Genomic DNA, 16,426 nt, shown 5'->3' with positions numbered 1-16,426 from the left:
GGGAAACATTGCTCCACCTCTACAAAAGGTGAAGAAAGACCCTCTGGGGAACCCAGGAAAGGGGCTGGAGAGGCATGGAGAAAGGGCAGGTGCCACGCCAAGGGCTGAGCAACGACTGAGCTCCAGCTCCGGTGAGGAAGTGGTTCACTCACCGCTTGGGGTGCAGAGCAAGGAGGGCAGAGCCCTCTCTGGGAACTCTTCCCTCGCACAAGGAACTTGACTGCACGGCAATCCCAGGGGGACACAAGCCCAAATGCCTGCTCAAAGCAGGGCTGGAGACAAAGCAAGGAGAAGGCAACCCAGTGCCTCAGCCCCACTGCAAACTCAGCCTGATGTCCAGGTGTTCTCTGCCCACCTGGCTGCAGTGGCTCACCACTCTCTGGGAGTCTCTGCAGGATCCAGGGCAGCTCCTGCAGTTGGCTTTTGCCAAGGCCAACCTGGCTCAAAGCCAGTGTGTGCCTGCTGGGCTGGGAGGTGCCGGGAGTCCTGGGCAGGAGCCCGGCTGAGGGGAGCAGGGTTAGCGGCTCGACTGCTCTGTGGGAGAAGAGGATGCACAGAGAAGGATCCGTGCCCTTTGGGAGCAGGAGAGATCAGGTGGTGTTATACTAGTTTTATCATTTTTACTAAAAGCAGGTGGCACGTGTAGAGGGAAGAGGAAGGCTATGGCCAGCGTTGCCCACAGCGCTACAGCCAAGCAGGCTAAAAGCTGTTGGCCGAGCCAGTCTTGCTGAAAAAGCACCTTAGCAGAGGATGGTTTCGATCCATCGACCTCTGGGTTATGGGCCCAGCACGCTCCCGCTGCGCCACTCTGCTCCTCCTGAGCCCTGCCTGCCATTGCTCTCCCCGCAGCCTGACGCTGCCGGGCACTGCTGGCCCTCGCTCCTTCCCTTCCTCTCTCCTCGGCCGCCCCCACCCCACAAAACTGACCCCCCGACAAATTCACCTCCCTTCAGCCTGGGCTCCACAGCTCCAGGGCCTGCCCTTGCCCTCCTCCCACACCTCCCCCACACAGCCCTGCACAGCCCCCTGCCCTTTGACACCCACGCTGACGCTGCACCTGCTCAACGCACCCCTGCAGGCACGCTGCCGCCTGGGGCCTTGACCGCCATGAGGGCACCTGAAATCCACCGACATCCTGACACCTGCAGCCCTGCCCACACATCCACCTGTGCTCCCTGCACGTCGACGCACTGCCCCTGCCCTGCCTGGCAGTTCAGGTCTTTGCTGGCCAGCGAGGGACACGGGTTGCCTTTGCCTGGAATTGCCCACAGGAAGAATTCTCCTCTTTTAGCTGTGCAAATTCTGGTGCCTCAGCTCAATGCTGCTCATGGCTACGCTGAAGTAAAAGCTCTGAGTTCGGGGCACTTGGTGCCAAGCAGCTTGTCAAGCTGAGGGTCCTTGCCCTTAACACTTGGTTGGTGCTACGGTGCGGCAGGCGATGAAATGCTCAGCTCCAGGCTGTTGTCTGCATTTCCCCTTTCCTTCATCATTGATGCTGACAAGGACTCTGAGCTTCCTTTTCTCTTGCAGTGCTTCCCCCTCAGCAAGGGGCTGGGCTGCAGGGCACACACCTTGCAGCAGCAGCAATGGGCTTTTGTCCGCTGCCCTTACATGGGTCCCTCGGGCCTTCCCTTGCCCTGAAGAGGGCCCTTCAGCAGGCAGGCAGGCAGGGCTGGCCCGCAGCTCCTCCCTCACAGCTGCTCCGCGGGGGGCTGCAAGTGCAGGAGCCCTCTGGCAGCTCCAGCTGCTGTCCATGGCAGCCCGTAGCCCAAAAGGGGCGTGTGCCCCGTAGTTGGCAGGATTCGAACCTGCGCGGGGAAACCCCAATGGATTTCTAGTCCATCGCCTTCACCACTCGGCCACAACTACCTGCTCCAGCTCCCCTGGCCCTGCTCATCACATACCCTGTGCCACCACGCCGACACCCAGGCACTTCGGGCCAAGGCGCCTGTTACAAACGCGTCTTTGAGCTTGCTTACAAAATCACTCCCAACGCTATCGGCAAAAGCCACATTTAATATTAGAGGAAAGCACGGCAAAGCTCCTTGAAAAGATTCACTCCACTGCTTACAGGACAGTTAAGGCACCACCAGATAAAACAAGCAATGACAAAACCAAACAAAATCCAAGCAATCAAAACTGAAACAAACCAAGCACTCTCTAGGGGACATTGTCTGCCTGTGCCTGTGTTTGCATGTGTATGAGTTTGTGTGTGTGTGTGTGTGACAAAAGACAGTGAGGGCAAGGATATAAAGGAACACAGCCTAAAAGCTTGACGGCATGCAAACGTAACTTTAACTTAACTCGTACCTAAAACCTCATTAATACCTTACCCTTAAAATTTCACAGAAGGAAAAACACTTAATAGCACTGAACCTAACTTACAACTTCAAAGTTACACTTCGCAACTAAGCAAAAGAACAACACTAAACAGCATGCAGCTAAGTCCGTAACTGTAACTGAACCTTCCTTAGATCTCCAAGGTACTTAACCGTCCAAGAAAGCAGTACTTCTCCCATATTTGCTATAGCAAATCTATGCACACGTGCATCCACACGGACATGCAGACTCAGAACAAGCAACGTACCTGTGAAAAATTCCCCTCAGTGGTCACTGAAGCACTCACTTTGGATGCCTTTGCATCTCCCGATGGGTGGAGGGCCAGGCCTCAAGCAGTGAGGGTATTGGCCCGGGACTCGTCGTTGTTGGGCAACCCTCCCAGGAAAGCAACCCTGAGAGTTCACTGGCTGTGAGAGCCGTCCCACTCAGAGGGACATTGCTGGTCACAGCCTGCTGCGGTCCAGGAGAGCCCAAATGGTCTCATTTCGGACCACTCTTTATAGGGTTGTAAGAGAGAGGGCTCTAGTCGTAACGAGGTTTCATCCTGGCCAGGGTTTGTGCTGGCACTTTCTTTCAAAGTGTGACAGTGGGAATGTCTTGGCATTCAGGAAACAGAAATATTTTCCAAGACCGGTCATAAGGAAAACAGGAGCTTGTCAGACAGCAGTTCTTGGGAAGAGACGGGGTCTCTGATAAGCTCAGGAAGAGCTAAGGCCCGGTGCTCTTTTCAAGTCTGAGGCCTAAAGAGCATTTCTGAGATGTCAGTGTGGCCTGAAAAAGGAGAGGGGAGGAATGCACCACCACAGCTCCACTCCACATTTGCAGTTGGGACCCTCACAGAGCCAGACAGGCCCTGGGGCCACACTGCAGAGGCCTGAGAGGTACAGCCCCAGGGGCTCCGGGTGCAGCTCCGTGAGCCTTTGCCTCAGCCAGGCATCTGGGATCCCCTGCCCTGTGGCTGTGGTCATTCACCCTCTCCTGTGCTCCTCCCCCTGACAATCCTTGACTGAACCAGCTGCAAGAGGAAGCATCCCCTTAACCAAACCAGCTGGGTGAGGAAGGTTCCCTTACCTCACCAGGTGCTGTTGCATGATACAGCTGGGAAGAGCCCTGACCATAACAGCAGCATCAGCTTCCCCTGAACAGCATGAGCCACAGTGGGGAACAAAGGATAATCAGTCATCCCACGGCAGCCGTGGAACATTCTCTCAGTGAACTGTAGCCCAAGTGGAAGACCACCATTAGTAGCTGCAGTGTTGGAAACATCTTCCAAATGTCCTGGGAGTTGTTCCCAGTAGTTACCACCATGGATTATGTCAGAGATGGAACATAAGGTTCCATCTCTGATGACACAGGCAAATCATCTTGTGAGCCTATAAACAGCTCTGTCCTGAGTGACCACAGCAGGCTGTGCCAGCATCTCCCTCTGGGTGGAACATCTCTCTCAGCTTGAGAATCATAAGTTGGGCTACTCCAAAGACCATGACTGATCATGAGGCCAGGTTTGATCCACACACACATACCCCCGCACGCCACTAAGTACAGCCCACGATTGGTTATGAAACACAAAGGGATTTGATGTGAGAATTTCACTGAGACTGAGGAGCATTTTCGGTAGGTATATTTACACACCGAAATACAGAGTGTGTGTGTGTGTATGTGTGTCTGTGGGTGTGCGTGAGAGACAGAGAAGAGATAATGGTATGGATGTTGTCACTGTAAATTTGTAATTAAGTCCTTGCTGTGACTGTGGATTGAGTGCTGCCAACCCATTTTGCACCCTTTAAATTTTGTATCCATATCCTTTGCTTACCGTACACTTCTGAATGCACCTCCTCCCTTTAAAATATTAACCTTTGATTTCAATTCAATATTCTATTTATGCATCATTCACTTAGTGAGTAACAGAGTGAACTTTGCCATCAAACTCTGTTAAGCCACACTGCCATTGTCCAGGCATGAAAAGAAGTGCTTTTCTCCTTTCCAGCCCACAATCCTGTACTCACACCCTTGACACATCCCCACATCACCGATAGAAGAGAGAAGATTGGTTTTGCTATGCTTTTGTGAAGAAGCTTTGATAGGACAGAAACGGTACTCAAAATATTGGTATTAACACTCACAAGGAACAAAATGGCACCGGGCCCTGCAGGGCTGTGATCTCCAGGTTACAGACTCAAGCTCAGTGACTGAGGCTTTGGTGCCCTGGTGTAATCTCTGGCAGTTCTTAGAGCAGATGCTGGTAAGCTCAGGACAGCAGCCAGTGCTCACCCTGGCAGAGCAGGTGGTAGGTGAGGGAGGAGGAGAACAAACGACCACGACTCTCCAGCGATGCTGCACAAAGGCTTTAATGAGAAGGAGCAAAAGCAGCGGCACAGAACAGAGACCAAGGAACACGTGTGCGGGGCCAGGGAGGGAAAGAGATGGGCCCATTTGCCAAGGCCAACGGGGATGATGCGCCGGCCTCAGCAGATCTGACCGCAGCGGGGGAAAGGCAGACACAGGCCTGAGCCCCCCAGGCCAAGGGAGCCCCCAGAAGAGATGGGAACCCCCGCGGTGCTGAGGGAGCTGCCCACAGCCGCTGACAGAGAGGATCCCACGGCTGTGCTCTGAGGGAAGGAGGTGAGGATGGGGCCCGGCATGGTCACCACCACCGGCGAAGCCTCGATGTACACCGTGGAGTCAGCGCAGCGGGCGAGGCAGGGCTCACTGCAGCTGCTTGCAAGGGGGGTTGGGCCACAGGGGCCGCAGGGCCGTGGGGGACAGGGTCTGCAGCAAGACATCTCTCGGTGCGCGAGGCAAAGCTGCAACACAGAGCAGGGAGCACCAACCTGCCTCAGGATCAGTCTGTCTCTCTGTCCCTCAGCTCTCTCCAGGGACACATTTGCTCTTCAAAACACACTCTGTGCCTACAGCCCCCACCACCCTCCTCGTGCCCTCCCCATGGCACGGCACGGGAAGGCCGCCCCGCTTCAGCAATAGCACCCAGCACAGTGGCTTTAAGGCCCCTGTGGAAAGACTGCTCACAGCCCATCTCCAGAACAGACATGGCTGTGTTAGAGGTGTCCTGGGATGCACTGGGACATTGTGTTTCACCATGGCAGGTGCAAATTCTGCTGGGCACATCCCCCTGAGGCTGAGCCCCATTGATCCCCTTCTGCTGGAACAAAGCCCCCTCTTCCCCGCTGTCCCCAGCCACCAGCCTGGAAAGGCTGACGGCCTCCAACAGCTCTGTGTCAGGGCCAAGCTGAGGCAGCCCCAGGATCAAGCCGGGCAGCCTCCATGGCAGCAGTTCAGCCCACAGGGAGGGATGGAGTGGACTCAGGCTTACCTCGTTCCTCGAGGAAAGGGAGGCCAGAGACGAGGATGCAGAGCCGGGAGCAGCACAGCCTTTTATGCCGGGTCCCAGAGCCCTGCGGGGCCACAAACATTCCTTGTCTGTGAAACATCCAAACTCCTGGGAGTGGCCACTTGCAAGGCCTCACTGCTGATGAGGTCCCTGCCTCTGTCATCTCAGACATTTTTCACCAGTTTCACACCAATCAACGTGGAAATTATTCATGTGTGTCCCAGCTTCCTAAGACCAATTGTCTTGGAGGTCCCACGCCAGTGTATAAGATGTGTTGAAATGAAATTTTGTAGTGTCTGTAAGATTCTGTCACTTGTTCTTCTTGATGGTTACTTTGGCTCCAGTTACAGGTAAATTCAGCCATCGAGTGACACCTCAGGTCTGCTCTCAGGAGCTTTCAGTGCAGGCACTCCGGCTAATCCTGAGAGTCATTTCTCCCACGGGCCATCACAGACGTACAGAAGACTGTGGGTCACTTGGGGCACCAAGTCAACACTGCACAACCCCATAGTGGGGAAGAGACCCAACTCTGCAGGGAGGTGGCAAAGCTCAGTGGCAAGGAAAGTCCATGTTCAGCTGAATGGATGTCCCCTGCAGGCCTGAGTGACAGCCATGGGGAGCTTGCTTACAGTCCACAGGCCGTGCCACATCCTGGTTTTGTGATCAAAGAGATGCTGTGTCCTTCCCTGAAAGAGCCTCACAGCCACACTCACCTGTTTTGCTCAGCATGCTGATCCCAGAGGTCAGAGACCTGGCTGGAGGCTTTGGGGAAGAGGCTGAGGGTAGGGAGCCCAAAGCTGTTTTTTTTTTTCTGTATCTAGGATGGGGTTTCCCATTCCAGGCATTTTACATTTCAAAGGGACACTGGATCAGTCTCTCAGAGCACATGGGTGTCATCATGAATGTGGAAGAGCTGGGAAAATCCCTGAGCTCCAGGCAAACCTGAGTCACCCAGTGTGGACTTCCGTGGACTGGGTGCCACAGACTCAGGCGCTCAAGGGATAACAGAGCTCATATCCTCAATGTTCTGCTGCCATGAAGGATATTCCCCCACCTTGTATCCCCAGTCGTGGATCACCTGGTGCTTGTCTGCCATCTCCTGCATTTGCTGCCTCCCCAGGCATGGTCTTTTCTGGCTGCTCAAGGGCTGCAGTGACTCCCCACTAGTGAGTACCCCACATCAACCCCAGAAGGTCTGGGTGGAGCTCTGGAAGTCTTGTGCTCCCATCAACTGCTCAGGGCAGATCAAACTCTCCCGGTTCCTCAGCAGGCTCTGGGCCTTGTCCTGCTGACTTCTAACCACTGAAAGAGCTAATGGAAGAGTTCACTATCTCTTGCACAGCTCTCCCAGGCCTGTCCCTTGTCCTCCTCCAGGAAACCCTGGGATTTTCTTTCATGCTGCTTGTGATTGCTGCCTCTTTGCCTTTGACAGTGCACCTCTCGGGAGAGTTTGGCTTCATTCTCTCCAGAACCACCAGGAGGTGGTGGAGGCAGCAGCTCCATGCCCCCCTCCATGCCTTGCCCATCTCCAGCAGGTTATGCAGCGCCGTGCCCTCGGCCTCCCCCATGTGTCAGGTGCTGCAGCCCTAATGTTCTGCCTGGTCCTCTGGCAGTGCCTCTCTCTGTAAGAGATCCCCACGTACACCTCCCCTGTCCCTGGGGACTCAAATGGGAACACCAATCCAGATGTGGTCTCTGCAGTGCCCAGGAACGTGCACCCTCCATGGGGTGATCAGATGCCAGGCTTATGGGGCGAGATCTGGACAAGGACAATAAGGAACTCTCAGGATTAGGGGTGAAAGCTCCCCAGAGGACTCAGACTGAAAGCTCGTTTGGGGCAGACTTTCTCTCTGCTTTCCAGCCCTTCTACCCCAAAGGGGTTCCTTGTCACTGGTCTGAGAGTGCAATGCAGAGCAGGTGGAATTCCCTGCACATACGCAGCCCACTGCTCTCCAGCTGCCACGGCATGTGCTCACCAGTGCAGGCAGCCTCAGTGTCATCTCCTGCTGGTCGTCCCCCTTTAACAACCTGGGAGGCTCATCTCTAGGAGCCCTTCCCATCTCCTGGTGGCCTCCCACGGGTGCAGGGCACCCCTGGAAGTGCTGCCCAGGAGAAAAGGACCTGTCGTACAGTGGCAGTGTTCAGAAGACCATGGGACAAGGCCCACAGCTTCTGGAGGCAGCTGGGAAGTTTGTTCTTCTCTGAGCGGGAGCAGAGGACTTCCAGAGGTCTCTCCCAACCTCCATTCTCCTGGGTTGCCCTGCATCCCCTGGGCCCTTGAGCAGCCACCCAAAAGCAACGCCTTTTGGAAAGCTGCTGCAGCAGCAGCACAGGATTACATGGATGTACAAGGTGGTTTGGGACCAGTCCTAAAAGGTCTGGAAATGCCCCTGTCCAAGGCAAAACATTTCATAGGAAAGAGGCTATGTGCTCTGGTATCCCTGCATGCCTGAGTCCAGGGCACCGTGTGCACTCATTTCCACATCAGCATGATTCAGGTTTGCCTGAAGCTCATGGATTTTTCCCAACTCTTCCACATCCAATGATTCCACAAGCTCTGGGAGACTGATCGATCCAATATCCCTTTGATCTGTGAAATTAATTAAATGGGCAAAGTGATGCTTGCCCCAGGAGAAGGAGCCATGAGGTTTGGGCGATACACAGGAACAGGCTGTCCAGAGAAGTGGTAGAACCTGTTTGAGGGGGCACGAGCAAGATGATTTTATGGTCCATGCCATGCACAAGTGATTCCAAGAGTCATCGCAGGGTTTTGGGTTGCAAGAAGCAAGACCACAACATTTGAGATGATAGAGGCAGGGACCTCATCAGCAGTGAGGCCTTGCAAGTGGCCACTCCCAGGAGTTTGGATGTTTCACAGACAAGGAATGTTTGTGGCCCCGCAGGGCTCTGGGACCCGGCATAAAAGGCTGCGCTGCTCCCGGCTCTGCATCCTCGTCTCTGGCCTCCCTTTCCTCGAGGAACGAGGTAAGCCTGAGTCCGCTCCATCCCTCCCTGTGGGCTGAACTGCTGCCATGGAGGCTGCCCGGCTTGATCCTGGGGCTGCCTCAGCTTGGCCCTGACACAGAGCTGTTGGAGGCCGTCAGCCTTTCCAGGCTGGTGGCTGGGGACAGCGGGGAAGAGGGGGCTTTGTTCCAGCAGAAGGGGATCAATGGGGCTCAGCCTCAGGGGGATGTGCCCAGCAGAATTTGCACCTGCCATGGTGAAACACAATGTCCCAGTGCATCCCGGGACACCTCTAACACAGCCATGTCTGTTCTGGAGATGGGCTGTGAGCAGTCTTTCCACAGGGGCCTTAAAGCCACTGTGCTGGGTGCTATTGCTGAAGCGGGGCGGCCTTCCCGTGCCGTGCCATGGGGAGGGCACGAGGAGGGTGGTGGGGGCTGTAGGCACAGAGTGTGTTTTGAAGAGCAAATGTGTCCCTGGAGAGAGCTGAGGGACAGAGAGACAGACTGATCCTGAGGCAGGTTGGTGCTCCCTGCTCTGTGTTGCAGCTTTGCCTCGCGCACCGAGAGATGTCTTGCTGCAGACCCTGTCCCCCACGGCCCTGCGGCCCCTGTGGCCCAACCCCCCTTGCAAGCAGCTGCAGTGAGCCCTGCCTCGCCCGCTGCGCTGACTCCACGGTGTACATCGAGGCTTCGCCGGTGGTGGTGACCATGCCGGGCCCCATCCTCACCTCCTTCCCTCAGAGCACAGCCGTGGGATCCTCTCTGTCAGCGGCTGTGGGCAGCTCCCTCAGCACCGCGGGGGTTCCCATCTCTTCTGGGGGCTCCCTTGGCCTGGGGGGCTCAGGCCTGTGTCTGCCTTTCCCCCGCTGCGGTCAGATCTGCTGAGGCCGGCGCATCATCCCCGTTGGCCTTGGCAAATGGGCCCATCTCTTTCCCTCCCTGGCCCCACACACGTGTTCCTTGGTCTCGGTTCTGTGCCGCTGCTTTTGCTCCTTCTCATTAAAGCCTTTGTGCAGCATCGCTGGAGAGTCGTGGTCGTTTGTTCTCCTCCTCCCTCACCTACCACCTGCTCTGCCAGGGTGAGCACTGGCTGCTGTCCTGAGCTTACCAGCATCTGCTCTAAGAACTGCCAGAGATTACACCAGGGCACCAAAGCCTCAGTCACTGAGCTTGAGTCTGTAACCTGGAGATCACAGCCCTGCAGGGCCCGGTGCCATTTTGTTCCTTGTGAGTGTTAATACCAATATTTTGAGTACCGTTTCTGTCCTATCAAAGCTTCTTCACAAAAGCATAGCAAAACCAATCTTCTCTCTTCTATCGGTGATGTGGGGATGTGTCAAGGGTGTGAGTACAGGATTGTGGGCTGGAAAGGAGAAAAGCACTTCTTTTCATGCCTGGACAATGGCAGTGTGGCTTAACAGAGTTTGATGGCAAAGTTCACTCTGTTACTCACTAAGTGAATGATGCATAAATAGAATATTGAATTGAAATCAAAGGTTAATGTTTTAAAGGGAGGAGGTGCATTCAGAAGTGTACGGTAAGCAAAGGATATGGATACAAAATTTAAAGGGTGCAAAATGGGTTGGCAGCACTCAATCCACAGTCACAGCAAGGACTTAATTACAAATTTACAGTGACAACATCCATACCATTATCTCTTCTCTGTCTCTCACGCACACCCACAGACACACATACACACACACACACTCTGTATTTCGGTGTGTAAATATACCTACCGAAAATGCTCCTCAGTCTCAGTGAAATTCTCACATCAAATCCCTTTGTGTTTCATAACCAATCGTGGGCTGTACTTAGTGGCGTGCGGGGGTATGTGTGTGTGGATCAAACCTGGCCTCATGATCAGTCATGGTCTTTGGAGTAGCCCAACTTATGATTCTCAAGCTGAGAGAGATGTTCCACCCAGAGGGAGATGCTGGCACAGCCTGCTGTGGTCACTCAGGACAGAGCTGTTTATAGGCTCACAAGATGATTTGCCTGTGTCATCAGAGATGGAACCTTATGTTCCATCTCTGACATAATCCATGGTGGTAACTACTGGGAACAACTCCCAGGACATTTGGAAGATGTTTCCAACACTGCAGCTACTAATGGTGGTCTTCCACTTGGGCTACAGTTCACTGAGAGAATGTTCCACGGCTGCCGTGGGATGACTGATTATCCTTTGTTCCCCACTGTGGCTCATGCTGTTCAGGGGAAGCTGATGCTGCTGTTATGGTCAGGGCTCTTCCCAGCTGTATCATGCAACAGCACCTGGTGAGGTAAGGGAACCTTCCTCACCCAGCTGGTTTGGTTAAGGGGATGCTTCCTCTTGCAGCTGGTTCAGTCAAGGATTGTCAGGGGGAGGAGCACAGGAGAGGGTGAATGACCACAGCCACAGGGCAGGGGATCCCAGATGCCTGGCTGAGGCAAAGGCTCACGGAGCTGCACCCGGAGCCCCTGGGGCTGTACCTCTCAGGCCTCTGCAGTGTGGCCCCAGGGCCTGTCTGGCTCTGTGAGGGTCCCAACTGCAAATGTGGAGTGGAGCTGTGGTGGTGCATTCCTCCCCTCTCCTTTTTCAGGCCACACTGACATCTCAGAAATGCTCTTTAGGCCTCAGACTTGAAAAGAGCACCGGGCCTTAGCTCTTCCTGAGCTTATCAGAGACCCCGTCTCTTCCCAAGAACTGCTGTCTGACAAGCTCCTGTTTTCCTTATGACCGGTCTTGGAAAATATTTCTGTTTCCTGAATGCCAAGACATTCCCACTGTCACACTTTGAAAGAAAGTGCCAGCACAAACCCTGGCCAGGATGAAACCTCGTTACGACTAGAGCCCTCTCTCTTACAACCCTATAAAGAGTGGTCCGAAATGAGACCATTTGGGCTCTCCTGGACCGCAGCAGGCTGTGACCAGCAATGTCCCTCTGAGTGGGACGGCTCTCACAGCCAGTGAACTCTCAGGGTTGCTTTCCTGGGAGGGTTGCCCAACAACGACGAGTCCCGGGCCAATACCCTCACTGCTTGAGGCCTGGCCCTCCACCCATCGGGAGATGCAAAGGCATCCAAAGTGAGTGCTTCAGTGACCACTGAGGGGAATTTTTCACAGGTACGTTGCTTGTTCTGAGTCTGCATGTCCGTGTGGATGCACGTGTGCATAGATTTGCTATAGCAAATATGGGAGAAGTACTGCTTTCTTGGACGGTTAAGTACCTTGGAGATCTAAGGAAGGTTCAGTTACAGTTACGGACTTAGCTGCATGCTGTTTAGTGTTGTTCTTTTGCTTAGTTGCGAAGTGTAACTTTGAAGTTGTAAGTTAGGTTCAGTGCTATTAAGTGTTTTTCCTTCTGTGAAATTTTAAGGGTAAGGTATTAATGAGGTTTTAGGTACGAGTTAAGTTAAAGTTACGTTTGCATGCCGTCAAGCTTTTAGGCTGTGTTCCTTTATATCCTTGCCCTCACTGTCTTTAGTCACACACACACACACAAACTCATACACATGCAAACACAGGCACAGGCAGACAATGTTCCCTAGAGAGTTCTTGGTTTGTTTCAGTTTTGATTGCTTGGATTTTGTTTGGTTTTGTCATTGCTTGTTTTATCTGGTGGTGCCTTAACTGTCCTGTAAGCAGTGGAGTGAATCTTTTCAAGGAGCTTTGCCGTGCTTTCCTCTAATATTAAATGTGGCTTTTGCCGATAGCGTTGGGAGTGATTTTGTAAGCAAGCTCAAAGACGCGTTTGTAACAGGCGCCTTGGCCCGAAGTGCCTGGGTGTCGGCGTGGTGGCACAGGGTACGTGATGAGCAGGGCCAGGGGGGCTGGAGCAGGTAGTTGTGGCCGAGTGGTGAAGGCGATGGACTAGAAATCCATTGGGGTTTCCCCGCGCAGGTTCGAATCCTGCCAACTACGGGGCACACGCCCCTTTTGGGCTGCGGGCTGCCATGGACAGCAGCTGGAGCTGCCAGAGGGCTCCTGCACTTGCAGCCCCCCGTGAAGCAGCTGTGAGGGAGCAGCTGCGGGGCAGCCCTCGGGCAAAAGCCCATTGCTGCTGCTGCAAGGTGTGTGCCCTGCAGCCCAGCCACTTGCTGAGGGGGAAGCACTGCAAGAGAAAAGGTAGCTCAGAGTCCTTGTCAGCATCAATGATGAAGGAAAGGGGAAATGCAGACAACAGCCTGGAGCTGAGCATTTCATCGCCTGCCGCACCGTAGCACCAACCAAGTGTTAAGGGCAAGGACCCTCAGCTTGACAAGCTGCTTGGCACCAAGTGCCCCGAACTCAGAGCTTTTACTTCAGCGTAGCCATGAGCAGCATTGAGCTGAGGCACCAGAATTTGCACAGCTAAAAGAGGAGAATTCTTCCTGTGGGCAATTCCAGGCAAAGGCAACCCGTGTCCCTCGCTGGCCAGCAAAGACCTGAACTGCCAGGCAGGGCAGGGGCAGTGCGTCGACGTGCAGGGAGCACAGGTGGATGTGTGGGCAGGGCTGCAGGTGTCAGGATGTCGGTGGATTTCAGGTGCCCTCATGGCGGTCAAGGCCCCAGGCGGCAGCGTGCCTGCAGGGGTGCGTTGAGCAGGTGCAGCGTCAGCGTGGGTGTCAAAGGGCAGGGGGCTGTGCAGGGCTGTGTGGGGGAGGTGTGGGAGGAGGGCAAGGGCAGGCCCTGGAGCTGTGGAGCCCAGGCTGAAGGGAGGTGAATTTGTCGGGGGGTCAGTTTTGTGGGGTGGGGGCGGCCGAGGAGAGAGGAAGGGAAGGAGCGAGGGCCAGCAGTGCCCGGCAGCGTCAGGCTGCGGGGAGAGCAATGGCAGGCAGGGCTCAGGAGGAGCAGAGTGGCGCAGCGGGAGTGTGCTGGGCCCATAACCCAGAGGTCGATGGATCGAAACCATCCTCTGCTAAGGTGCTTTTTCAGCAAGACTGGCTCGGCCAACAGCTTTTAGCCTGCTTGGCTGTAGCGCTGTGGGCAACGCTGGCCATAGCCTTCCTCTTCCCTCTACACCGTGCTACCTGCTTTTGTCGGAAACGGTAAAGCCTGTATAATTTCTGAAACAGACTTTAGTCAGGGGTTTGTTCACCTTTGCCCAGAGGGAAGAAAAAGGAAGCTTTCCTCTAAAAGATTCTGTGTACCCATGGTTTGGCTTTCACTGGGTGGGGCCTGATGGATTTCAATCAACAGAAAGAGGCTTCCGAGATCTTCCTTGCAGAGCAGGTGGTAGGTGAGGGAGGAGGAGAACAAACGACCACGACTCTCCAGCGATGCTGCACAAAGGCTTTAATGAGAAGGAGCAAAAGCAGCGGCACAGAACAGAGACCAAGGAACACGTGTGCGGGGCCAGGGAGGGAAAGAGATGGGCCCATTTGCCAAGGCCAACGGGGATGATGCGCCGGCCTCAGCAGATCTGACCGCAGCGGGGGAAAGGCAGACACAGGCCTGAGCCCCCCAGGCCAAGGGAGCCCCCAGAAGAGATGGGAACCCCCGCGGTGCTGAGGGAGCTGCCCACAGCCGCTGACAGAGAGGATCCCACGGCTGTGCTCTGAGGGAAGGAGGTGAGGATGGGGCCCGGCATGGTCACCACCACCGGCGAAGCCTCGATGTACACCGTGGAGTCAGCGCAGCGGGCGAGGCAGGGCTCACTGCAGCTGCTTGCAAGGGGGGTTGGGCCACAGGGGCCGCAGGGCCGTGGGGGACAGGGTCTGCAGCAAGACATCTCTCGGTGCGCGAGGCAAAGCTGCAACACAGAGCAGGGAGCACCAACCTGCCTCAGGATCAGTCTGTCTCTCTGTCCCTCAGCTCTCTCCAGGGACACATTTGCTCTTCAAAACACACTCTGTGCCTACAGCCCCCACCACCCTCCTCGTGCCCTCCCCATGGCACGGCACGGGAAGGCCGCCCCGCTTCAGCAATAGCACCCAGCACAGTGGCTTTAAGGCCCCTGTGGAAAGACTGCTCACAGCCCATCTCCAGAACAGACATGGCTGTGTTAGAGGTGTCCCGGGATGCACTGGGACATTGTGTTACTCCATGGCAAGTGCAAATTCTGCTGGGCACATCCCCCTGAGGCTGAGCCCCATTGATCCCCTTCTGCTGGAACAAAGCCCCCTCTTCCCAGCTGTCCCCAGCCACCAGCCTGGAAAGGCTGACAGCCTCCAACAGCTCTGTGTCAGGGCCAAGCTGAGGCAGCCCCAGGATCAAGCCGGGCAGCCTCCATGGCAGCAGTTCAGCCCACAGGGAGGGATGGAGCGGATTCAGGCTTACCTCGTTCCTCGAGGAAAGGGAGGCCAGAGACGAGGATGCAGAGCTGGGAGCAGCACAGCCTTTTATGCCGGGTCCCAGAGCCCTGCAGGGCCACAAACATTCCTTGTCTGTGAAACATCCAAACTCCTGGGAGTGGCCACTTGCAAGGCCTCACTGCTGATGAGGTCCCTGCGTCTTTCACCTCAGTCATTTGTCACCAATTTCACCCCAACTAACATGGAAATTATTAATGTGTTTCCCAGCATTTCATGGCCACTTGACTTGGAACTCCCAAGTCAGTGTATAAGGTGAGTTGAATTGTATTTCTCTAGTGTCTATAACACTTTGTCACTTGTTCTTCTTGATGGTTACTTTGGCTCCAGTTACAGTTAAACTCAGCCATCGAGTGACACCTCAGGTCTGCTCTCAGGAGCTTTCAGTGCAGGCACTCAGGCTAATCCTGAGAGTCATTTCTCCCACGGGCCATCACAGACGTACAGAAGACTGTGGGTCACTTGGGGCACCAAGTCAACACTGCACAACCCCATAGTGGGGAAGAGACCCAACTCTGCAGGGAGGTGGCAAAGCTCAGGGGCAAGGAAAGTCCATGTTCAGCTGAATGGATGTCCCCTGCAGGCCTGAGTGACAGCCATGGGGAGCTTGCTTACAGTCCACAGGCCGTGCCACATCCTGGTTTTGTGATCAAAGAGATGCTGTGTCCTTCCCTGAAAGAGCCTCACAGCCACACTCACCTGTTTTGCTCAGCATGCTGATCCCAGAGGCCAGAGACCTGGCTGGTGGCTTTGGGGAAGAGGCTGAGGGTAGGGAGCCCAAAGCTGGTTTTTTTTTCTGTATCTAGGATGGGGTTTCCCATTCCAGGCATTTTACATTTCAAAGGGACACTGGATCAGTCTCTCAGAGCACATGGGTGTCATCATGAATGTGGAAGAGCTGGGAAAATCCCTGAGCTCCAGGCAAACCTGAGTCACCCAGTGTGGACTTCCGTGGACTGGGTGCCACAGACTCAGGCGCTCAAGGGATAACAGAGCTCATATCCTCAATGTTCTGCTGCCATGAAGGATATTCCCCCACCTTGTATCCCCAGTCGTGGATCACCTGGTGCTTGTCTGCCATCTCCTGCATTTGCTGCCTCCCCAGGCATGGTCTTTTCTGGCTGCTCAAGGGCTGTAGTGACTCCCCACTAGTGAGTACCCCACATCAACCCCAGAAGGTCTGGGTGGAGCTCTGGAAGTCTTGTGCTCCCATCAACTGCTCAGGGCAGATCAAACTCTCCCGGTTCCTCAGCAGGCTCTGGGCCTTGTCCTGCTGACTTCTAACCACTGAAAGAGCTAATGGAAGAGTTCACTATCTCTTGTACAGCTCTCCCAGGCCTGTCCCTTGTCCTCCTCCAGGAAACCCTGGGATTTTCTTTCATGCTGCTTGTGATTGCTGCCTCTTTGCCTTTGACAGTGCACCTCTCGGGAGAGTTTGGCTTCATTCTCTCCAGAACCACCAGGAGGTGGTGGAGGCAGCAGCTCCATGCCCCCCTACAGA

At 54.9% G+C, this 16,426-nt stretch overlaps 1 protein-coding gene, 1 long non-coding RNA gene and 3 other non-coding genes across 5 annotated transcripts in view; 2 read left to right on the top strand and 3 right to left on the bottom strand.

Moving 5' to 3' along the window:
• LIMS2 (LIM zinc finger domain containing 2) overlaps nucleotides 1-16,426 on the bottom strand; it is a 201,757-nt gene that overhangs the window by 62,740 nt on the left and 122,591 nt on the right. The window lies entirely within an intron of this gene.
• TRNAM-CAU (transfer RNA methionine (anticodon CAU)) lies at nucleotides 742-813 on the bottom strand. Its single transcript has one exon. It is a non-coding gene; the product is annotated as a tRNA-Met (tRNA).
• On the bottom strand, nucleotides 1,788-1,869 carry TRNAS-AGA (transfer RNA serine (anticodon AGA)). Its single transcript has one exon. It is a non-coding gene; the product is annotated as a tRNA-Ser (tRNA).
• Nucleotides 4,853-9,616, top strand: LOC137479587 (uncharacterized). The gene is made up of 3 exons (XR_011002369.1): nucleotides 4,853-4,962; nucleotides 8,593-8,674; nucleotides 9,202-9,616. It is a non-coding gene; the product is annotated as an uncharacterized lncRNA (long non-coding RNA).
• TRNAS-AGA (transfer RNA serine (anticodon AGA)) lies at nucleotides 12,475-12,556 on the top strand. Its single transcript has one exon. It is a non-coding gene; the product is annotated as a tRNA-Ser (tRNA).

The sequence above is a fragment of the Anomalospiza imberbis genome, chromosome 10 (assembly GCF_031753505.1).
Source record: "Anomalospiza imberbis isolate Cuckoo-Finch-1a 21T00152 chromosome 10, ASM3175350v1, whole genome shotgun sequence".
Taxonomy (NCBI): domain Eukaryota; kingdom Metazoa; phylum Chordata; class Aves; order Passeriformes; family Viduidae; genus Anomalospiza; species Anomalospiza imberbis.
Note: the sequence above shows the minus strand (reverse complement) of the source record. Positions and strands in the feature narration are given on the sequence as shown.